This window comes from Pinus tabuliformis, chromosome 5_1 (genome assembly GCF_031772625.1).
Source record: "Pinus tabuliformis cultivar Carrire ecotype Pingquan chromosome 5_1, CPIR1, whole genome shotgun sequence".
Classification (NCBI taxonomy): domain Eukaryota; kingdom Viridiplantae; phylum Streptophyta; class Pinopsida; order Pinales; family Pinaceae; genus Pinus; species Pinus tabuliformis.
Window position 1 is genome coordinate 743,326,447 of NC_142305.1, and position 9,110 is coordinate 743,335,556.

The following is a 9,110-nucleotide window of genomic DNA, read 5'->3' on the forward strand; positions in this document are numbered from 1 at the left end:
ATATTCTCTCACAAGTATCTTCCCCTCATAAAGCCAGTTTGTTATTTACTTACAGTAGCATCTTGCATTTTAGGCTTGGCAAATAATTCATACGGACACTGAGTTGCATCATAGGCCTCTAGTGACTCTTCTGCTTTAATAATTAACTTGAAATCCCTTTAAAATAAACTTTCTTGATTTAATTTGTTATTTAAAATAATCTATGAACTTCTACTAACATATTGTTCTCTTGTTTTACAGAAAACACTATGATGTGGGGGCTACACAGATGATGTTTGGGAACAAACACCTTGACAAAGATGGAAATGGAAGAAGGCTAGGAAGAATAATATTTGATAGTGGTAGCTCCTACACATTCTTCACAAATCAAGCTTATGTTGCTTTCCTCTCAGTTCTAAGTATCACAAATTACCTTTCCCTTGTACTATAAGGACTTTATCTCGTTCTAATAATGCAATGTTAACGGGTTAAAGAAAACCTACCTAGGAAACAAGTGGAGCAAGATTCATCAGACTCATTCCTACCACTCTGTTGGAAAGGGAAAAATAGGTTAAGGTAAATGGCTTTGGTTGAGTTTTGAAATTCAAGTGCAAGTTCAATTTCAACAATCCAATCTCAGGCGTATTTAGAGGAAACATTATAAAAACCATGGCCAGAGGGTCAAGTGCAAGTTCAGTTTCAAAATTTTAACCTCAGCCTTATGTAGAGTACAAATTATTAAAACTATAGTCATTGGAAATATATTAGAATCCTAAAAGCTTCCTGAGTTTTGTGAAATGTATCAACTCTGTTGCAGAGGTGACACCATACTTCAAGTTGTTAACACTCGAATTTGGGAGTGCAGAGCAAAACATATGGAAATTTCTCCAGAAGATTATTTGGTCATCAGTGTAAGCATGCATAAGCTTTGACATACTCTATTAGATTCTCTACCATGCATTAGAATGATATCACATACCTTCAAAATCTCATTGTTGATTAAAACTCTCGTCCTTGAATTTAAGTAATTTATCTTTATGTTTCTGTTGGACACCTAATCCTAAAGGGTTAGTGTGGAAGCCGAAAAGACTAAGCAGTCCAAGAGACCTTGGGATCTGAAACCCAAGAGTCACACATTGTACTATAAATGTATATCTGATGTTAATAAAAATATGTACTCACATGATTTATCTTTCACATTGTTTGCTGTCCATGTGTGTTTAACATGGTATCAGAGCCGCTTGTTTTTCTGTGGCCTGTTATGTGCATGTCAGTCCTGCACCTCTGCCCATAATTCTGTGTCTGAGCTGCTCATACCTGAGCGTTTCTGCCTCTGTCCTTAGACTGCGCACTGTCCTGAGACTGCGCTCCTCTGCCCTGAGCACTGCCAACGCATCTGTTCATATTCCAAAATTAAACTGGTGCCTAAACGTTGGTCCTGCACTGCTCTGCGCATACCTGAATTCGCTGCAGGAGAATTGATGCCGACCTGCAGCACGTTACTCTCAGAAACACTCAGGTACATTCCTGACACTGCGTCCTCTACGCTCTCTATTCCATTTCCGATTCAATAGCTGGGACCACCTGTTTTCTCTGGCGCACCAGCGCTGCCTTTGTAACGCCTGTCTGTCCATAAACCTGAGAAAGCTTCCTCCGGCTTAGGGATCTCCACCCTCGCTCCTGCCACCGGCGTTCTTTTCTCTACGCTCGCTTCCGTTTCCCTCGCTGGAGACGAAGATATTGCCCGCATACACAATCCAGTTGTGTCCCAACGCCTCTCGCTGCTGCTGCGCATATGAGATGCCCACAGACGAACCAAGATAATCAGATGATTTAGACTACGAGGAAGTTTAATCTGTTTGAAGCAACCGGGAAGTTTCATCTGCATCTTTCTTTTGCCTGATTTCATTCAAGTTTGTTTATTCCAATGGACATATTTAGTTAAAGAATCCCTCGCTGTCATAAACTGAATCGACCTTTATAGTCAGATTGACAGTGGCCTTTTTGCACATTATTACGATTTCTCTATTTTGGGCATAACTGCAATCCTGTCGTTTCACTGTTGTAATTCCTCTGCAAAGAGATAACAACCAGCGTCGGTGTGCAATTGTACAGTGTTTTCTTCAAGCTTTTATTCAAGCACAGACTTCAGCATTTGGTGCTGCATCTATTCCAGCATTTCGTTACATTTTGAGTTGCCCGGAGAAATTCGAGAACGAGATTCTTCCGGAATCTTTAGCGTAAGATTTAATTGAAATGAGGCTGTTCAGAACAACTCTCGGATCAGACAAAAAAAAAAAAAAAACAGTATTGATTGTTAAAGACTTGATGCGGTTTTAGAATTCCGTTGCCAATTTAGTCTTCTCTACTCGCCAGAATCCACAAACCCCACAGCCTTGGTGTTCCTCTTGTGTTGCAGCTGCAGCAATGATATTGCTTTCTGAAGATCTTATAATTTTGCTTGCAGAAGGGTATGATATTGTTTTCTGAAGATCTTATAATTTTGCTTGCGCGCGGGTTGGATGTGTGGGTACATCCGATTGTGATTTTGGAATCTTTTTCCGCACCCATTGCACTATACTTTCCGTGAGAACGGCTTCGTCACTATTAAACTCCTTCAGCTCCAAACCTGCTATGTATGAAAGCTTAGAGAGCGCTCTTCTCCATTATCGATGTTGCATCCTTTGAAATTTATGTGTACCCCTCTAAATCAATTGGATGAGGACCGCAGGTGCCTACGCCACGAGGTTCCAAAGAAATAATCGCTTCCAGGTTCTAGATCATAATTTTTTGCAGAGATAATCACTTCAATTTCATATGTAAAGTTTGCAAAAGATAGACGACATTTTTTTGAGTCGCTATTACATGAAACGTGAGGTACAACATTCCTCTCTTTGCTGTTTGATGGCCGATATTTTCACTGGTTATTTAATTACCTGGACTCTTATGTATCCTTACTCAGATTTGTAAGTTTTACTCTCACGTGGGTTGATAATTTGGGGGAGGTTTGCTTCTTTTGGTGGCGGATTGCGTTTATTGTGTGAATCAGAGGGTGGAGACGGAGTTTGTTAGCTATTATTCGTGTCTGTTGAAAATTGTTGTAAAACGAGACCGCCTTAAAGAAAGTTGGATGTTAATTCTCGAAAATTTGTTTTGCTTCTCTCGCTGATTCAATGGAGATTTGTATCAAATATTCAGTGATTCGAACTGCTCCCGGTATTGTGCTTTTGAAAGTTTGAGACTTCGGCTTGGAAGCTACATTGCTTTGGAAAATGTGGACGGTTATGTATAGTGTAGTGCATCGAGAAAACTTCAGAGCGATGGCATGCTTGTTCTTTATTTTCTTTTTATTATCTCTGTGGTGAATCAAAAGTTTTGCAGCTGTTCTATTCCAAAGTTTTGCTGGCGGCATGCTTGTATTTGTCAGCGGCAGCCTGCAGTTGCCCGGGGAACAACATCAGCTGAAGTTCAGTCAGGTTGATGGCGTGATTCTGGCAGAGTACTAATCACAATTTCAGGGATGGAGCTATAGTGAATGATCATTTCAGGTGTTGTATAGACTTGTTTGAAAAAGAGAAACTGCTGGGAAACTTATTGGTTACATGCAGTAATTTACTCTCACAAACTTATGGTACACAACTAACTATTGAGTTGTTGCAAGAGGATTCGATACATTGCACTCCAGATTCTTGCCAATATATGTTTCATTTGATGCCTACGCCAGCAGGAAGCTACTATGTTTTTAATGATATATTCGGGCTAAATTATGCATAACTATGTTGATTAGTCTACTTTGGGTAATAAGTTTTTTGATGGCAGTTTGATAAACAGCAAGATTAGGTTTCGAAGAATTTTTGGTTGAAAGTTCTACTAGAATGGATGGATCATGGATTCTTTTTGTCATTGTAATGGGCGAACACCAATCATGATATTGTGAAGGTTGTAAACTGAATGGAACTTGTCTTTAGTTACATTGATTAAATTTACCAGGGGAAACGAAGGTTCCAACTGTTGTGTTCACACCAATATTCAATCCAAGTCTCAAACAAGTTTGCAGTTGCTGCTGCCCTAATTGTGGCATTGTACTTAAAACTCATTATAGTGCATTGTTTCCTTGATTCAACTGCTTCATAAAGATTTTGGTGAGCTGATTGTAATCTTTTATGCTGCACACTGATCATTTGCTGACATTTATAAAGGATATTGTTGTGTATTGTGAGTAGATATTATTTTTCTGCATTAAGACAGATGGCCAGAATCAGTGAAGTATTAGAGTTCATGAAAACTCTTATACAATCTACTGTTGATGACACATTAAAAATCAGCAAAGGATCTCTCTCAGAAATTCAGACATGCTTATATAATGCCCAGGAAAAGATTGATTTTTTGCAGCTTGAATCACAGCTACAGCAAGAAGAGCTACATAGACATCATTCTGAACCTGTTTTTGTTCAGAACATTGAGACAACCACCCATCAGCAGCATGTTAATAATGTTACAGTTTATAAAGCACCAGTTGTACATGCAGATGCAGAAACTCAGTCTGCACCTCCCAAGCCCATCATCAGACCTTGGGAACAGCTTGTCCACAACAAGCACAGAACTGGTCTTGGATATGACAAGGACTTGTCCTTTCATATTCCAGACTATGCCAAGCCCATTCAGTTTCAGAGTGCTGGATTCATTTATGACAGTTCACTTGCTCCTCATAACAGCTCAGTTTCAGCTGTTCCAAATTCTACTCCTCTTCCACCGCAGCAACAACAACAACAGATTGTAAAATGCCAACACTGTGACCGAGTTGGCCATTTGAAAGATCATTGTTTTGATCTTCATCCATGTAAGCACTGTCATAAAACCAGCCATTCTTCACACAGATGCTTCAGAAATAAACGTCCTGCAAGAACAAAGATTCATCTTGGATGGATCGCTTCTTGGCAATGGGCATCAACAGCCAAGAAGATATTCCAAACACATGTCAGAACTTGTTCCAGAGTATTGAACAGTCTTGCAGCTGAGTTTCTCCATCATCTCACCTTGTATCTGACAGGGGGGAAATGATGGTCATCTACAAGCTTCAAAGTCACATCAAGCGAGCCTGAGCCACAACCTGCCACACCAGTTTCAGAGTTGTAGCCAGAGACAAAGATGCCTGAACATGCCTTCAGTTGGCAATCTGGGACACTTCCTCTAGCAGAAGACTCCAGCTTCTTGCCAGTTTTGGAAGAATTCCAGGAATCGCAGAGTTGTTGGTCATCCTTAAACCATCACAGATTGAGAACACTTCCTCTAGCAGAAGACACCAGCTTCTTGCCAGCTTTGGAAGAGTTCCAGGAATTGCATTAAGCATTCAAGAGTTGTTGGTCATCCTTAAACCATCACAGATTGAGAACACTTTCTCTAGCAGAAAACTTCAGTTTCTTGCCAGTATTGGAAGAGTTCCGGGAACTGCACTAAGCGTTCCAGTGTTGGTGGTCATCCTTAAACCACTGCCCTTTTTTATACCAACATTTCATAGAGCACATTCAGCCTAGTGCTGCCATGCATTTTTTGCACATTTTGTATTACAGCTCTCTTCTTGGACTCATACATAACCCTTCGGATTAAGGGGGGGAATGTTGGACACCTAATCCTAAAGGGTTAGTGTGGAAGCTGAAAAGACTAAGCAGTCCAAGAGACCTTGGGATCTGAAACCCAAGAGTCACACATTGTACTATAAATGTATATCTGATGTTAATAAAAATATGTACTCACATGATTTATCTTTCACATTGTTTGCTGTCCATGTGTGTTTAACAGTTTCAAAACATTTTTGTTTATGGATTTGATTTCAATTTACAACATTCAAAAGAAGCTTCTTTTCCTGAAATAAAGGATAAGCTTGCAGGATTAAATCTCTATAATCACTCTGCACACTCGGCGAGGGCAGTCTATAGAAAATAATTTTGAGTAGATGGTTACAGCTTATAAACCCCACGAGTTCGGTCAGTTAAACATCTTTGAAGGTTTTAGGGGTTATATTTGATCAGCTTTAAATTAATTTGGAATAACGCTATCGTAGCTTATACAATATCGGGTTTTCCTATATGCTGCCCATCATATGCATTCAACAATCTGGTTCAATGCGAGCTTTATGTACATTCTTCTTGTAGAATAGATCAATGATCTTGTAGAGTATGAGGACCTTGCATATTAGATTCTCGGGCTTTCAGATGGACAAGACAACCGATGGCAAAAATCTTTGAATTCTAAACTAAGGGAAGCAGAATTGGAACCATAGCAAAAATAATTCACAATAATTTCACAACGGCCAAATGCACAGACATCCAATGGAGTCACGGGTTACATTTAAATGGCGAATTCTCAGAATTCTCGGCCTTAAACCCTTTATTTCTCCGAAGAAGAGATTTTTCTCCCCAATTTCCCACAAACGCTGAGAATTTGTGGCAAAGGCTGGGTAAAATGCGTAAATTAACGCTAAAACTCTCCACAAAACCCCAAATTCAAACTCTAGAACGCAATTCCCAGCTCGAAATTCGAAATCTAATGCTGACAATTCGGAAGAATTTTACCTTGGGAATGAAAGGCGTGCTGTTCCCAGCCATTTACACCAGATAATTAAGATTTAGCGGGCACTACAATGCAATTCCGAGGCGAATGAGTCTTCTTCTAAACCTCTCAAATTTCTCACTAAAAACCTCCAGGATTTAGAGCTTCGAGCTTTTCCTCCTTGTCCTCGGCCTACAGTCTCCCGGCATATACTATTAAAAGTGGCTGGTCATAATGGGGGTGAAGATGGGATAAAACTGAACATGTTTTCCCTTATACTAATCGCCAAAAGCAAAAGCCCTAATTCTGAGCATTGTTCGCAGCCCAAAGTGGAGAGTGGCTTTCTGGAGCCTGTTCACTACCAAGAACCCCGAAAGACAAAGTGCTTCGGATCAGGTCGTGAACAGTGCGGCGGCTGGGAAAATTGTAGGGCGCAGAAATTAGTATTACAATCGCAGAAATTAGTATTACAATCACTGGTATGCAAAACTTCAGACAAACTACCATTTTCATTGCTATTCATGGGCTATAGAGAGTGCATTCAACAAAACCTAAAAAATATGAGATTCATTGAAAGAACTGTATGCAACAGAGATTCGCATTACATTTACCTAAAGGGCTCTAGCGCTCCGCCGTATTTGCTATATTTATACTGAACACAGCTCCGGCTCCGTTCGTGAGATTGTCAAACAAGGCTCCTCTGTCAGTTTGAACACTGCTATACTTTGTGAGATTGTCAAACAGGGCTCGTCTGTCAGATTGAACATTGTTATACATAATTTTTAGACAGCTTATTACATAACTGTTGATGAAGTTTGAACCAAGACGTCAGCTGGTAAGGTCATGAAGTTTGAACCAAGACGTCAGCTGGTAAGGTCATGGAAGCACGAATTAAGCAAAGATTAGTTTGTCGTGCACCGCAGAACAGGGTTTTCAAAGCACGAATTTGTTGGTCGTGCACGGGATAACTGGGTTTTGGAGAGCCACCAAACCATAGGCGGAGACAGATGTGAAGCGGATTGAGAAAAATTTATGTGCCAGATGTCAAACGCACAAGATAAGTGTAGACTGAACTGAGAAGGAAAAGTGTAGACTAAGCTGATAAGGTCAAAAGAAACCCCTATCGGCCTATAAAAATATCTATTTTAAAACATTTTTTAATATCATGGTTTGGAAAAATCTAAAGAAAATGGTTTTTTTATTTTTTTATAATTTTTTTTTCCTCAAGGTACAATTTAAAGTAAGATCGTGAGACTGATAAGGTCAAAAGAAACCCCTATCGGCCTATAAAAATATCTATTTTAAAACATTTTTTAATATCATGGTTTGGAAAAATCTAAAGAAAACGGTTTTTTTTATTTTTTTATAATTTTTTTTTTTCAAGGTACAATTTAAAGTACGATGGTGAGATTTTGTTGTTTAAAAAAAAAATTGAATGTATAAATGGTTTAACACCTTAAAAAACTCTCGGGCATGTTTGTGGGATTATATCGTTATCATGTCTAATATATCACTCTAATCAAGGTGGGGAATTGAATTAGTGACTTCACATTAAGGAGTGTCTTAACAAATCACCTAATCACCATCTATCCAAGATATCGTAAAGCCTTTACGATTTTTTTTTATTTTAATTATATAGTTGATACTAACCATCTCTGTGTATCTAAATTGAGCATTCATTTAATTCAAAACACCTTGTTTTCTTTGATCAATCCAAAATCTTAGTTTTGGTTCCTTTTTACAACATTCGCGTAATCAAAAAAGTTCTTGAAATCGAGAAGCACCACGATAATTTCAGTAGAGAAGATTAATTCAAATTGAGTCAATCCCGATAATTTCAGTAGAGAAGATTAATTCAAATTGAGTCAATCCTGGAAATCCATCACCTTTCACGTTAAATTTGTTTTTCCCTCTTTCGATCTTGATTTGTTTATCTGATTTATTTTCATTGATTTATACTCCCTTATTTAATGTGATCTAATCCATTTCATGTTTTGATTCACCCCCAAAAAATATTTATATTTTATTATTATTTAAATTTTATTCATTTAATTTTAAATAATTTTTATTGTTAATGTTTTTATCTTATTGTTAATTGTTATTTATAGTTAATAATTATTTATTTCCTCTCCTTTTAATTCTTTACTTATTTAAATTATTGATATTCCTTTTTTGAAATTTTCCTTCTCCTTTTAATTCATTATTTATTTAAAATATTGATATTATCTTCATTATTAATTTTGATTTCATTAGTCTAAATTCTAATATTTTTAATTAATTTTATTGTTAATTATTTTAATCGAAAGTTTTGTTATTATTTGGTTGATTTTTAATCCAATATATTGTCTTTATCCCTTTGATTTGGTAGTTTTCCACATTTTTGAATTTAACTTTAAAAAAAAATACCTGAGAAAACTCGCAACTTTCTATTAAAAAAATAAAATGTTACATAAGCAAATGCACAAATGCATTCATATATTGTCCCTGAGGACCAAGAGGAAGTGCTTTAAGCACTCATAGTAGCTAGGCTACAAAAATAAAAATAAAAATAAAAAATAAAAAATAAACATTTAGCGAGATAT

At 37.5% G+C, this 9,110-nt stretch overlaps 1 protein-coding gene across 2 annotated transcripts in view; it reads right to left on the bottom strand.

The window, feature by feature from the left end:
• The window catches only part of ATCSA-1 (Transducin/WD40 repeat-like superfamily protein), a 170,197-nt gene extending 162,678 nt beyond the window's left edge, over positions 1–7,519 (bottom strand). For both annotated transcript variants that reach the window (XM_089432860.1, XM_089432859.1), the window contains exon 1: positions 7,140–7,519. The gene's annotated coding sequence lies outside the window, so the exon portion shown is untranslated. The remainder of the gene's footprint in view (positions 1–7,139) is intronic.
• Positions 7,520–9,110: the final 1,591 nt, after the last annotated feature.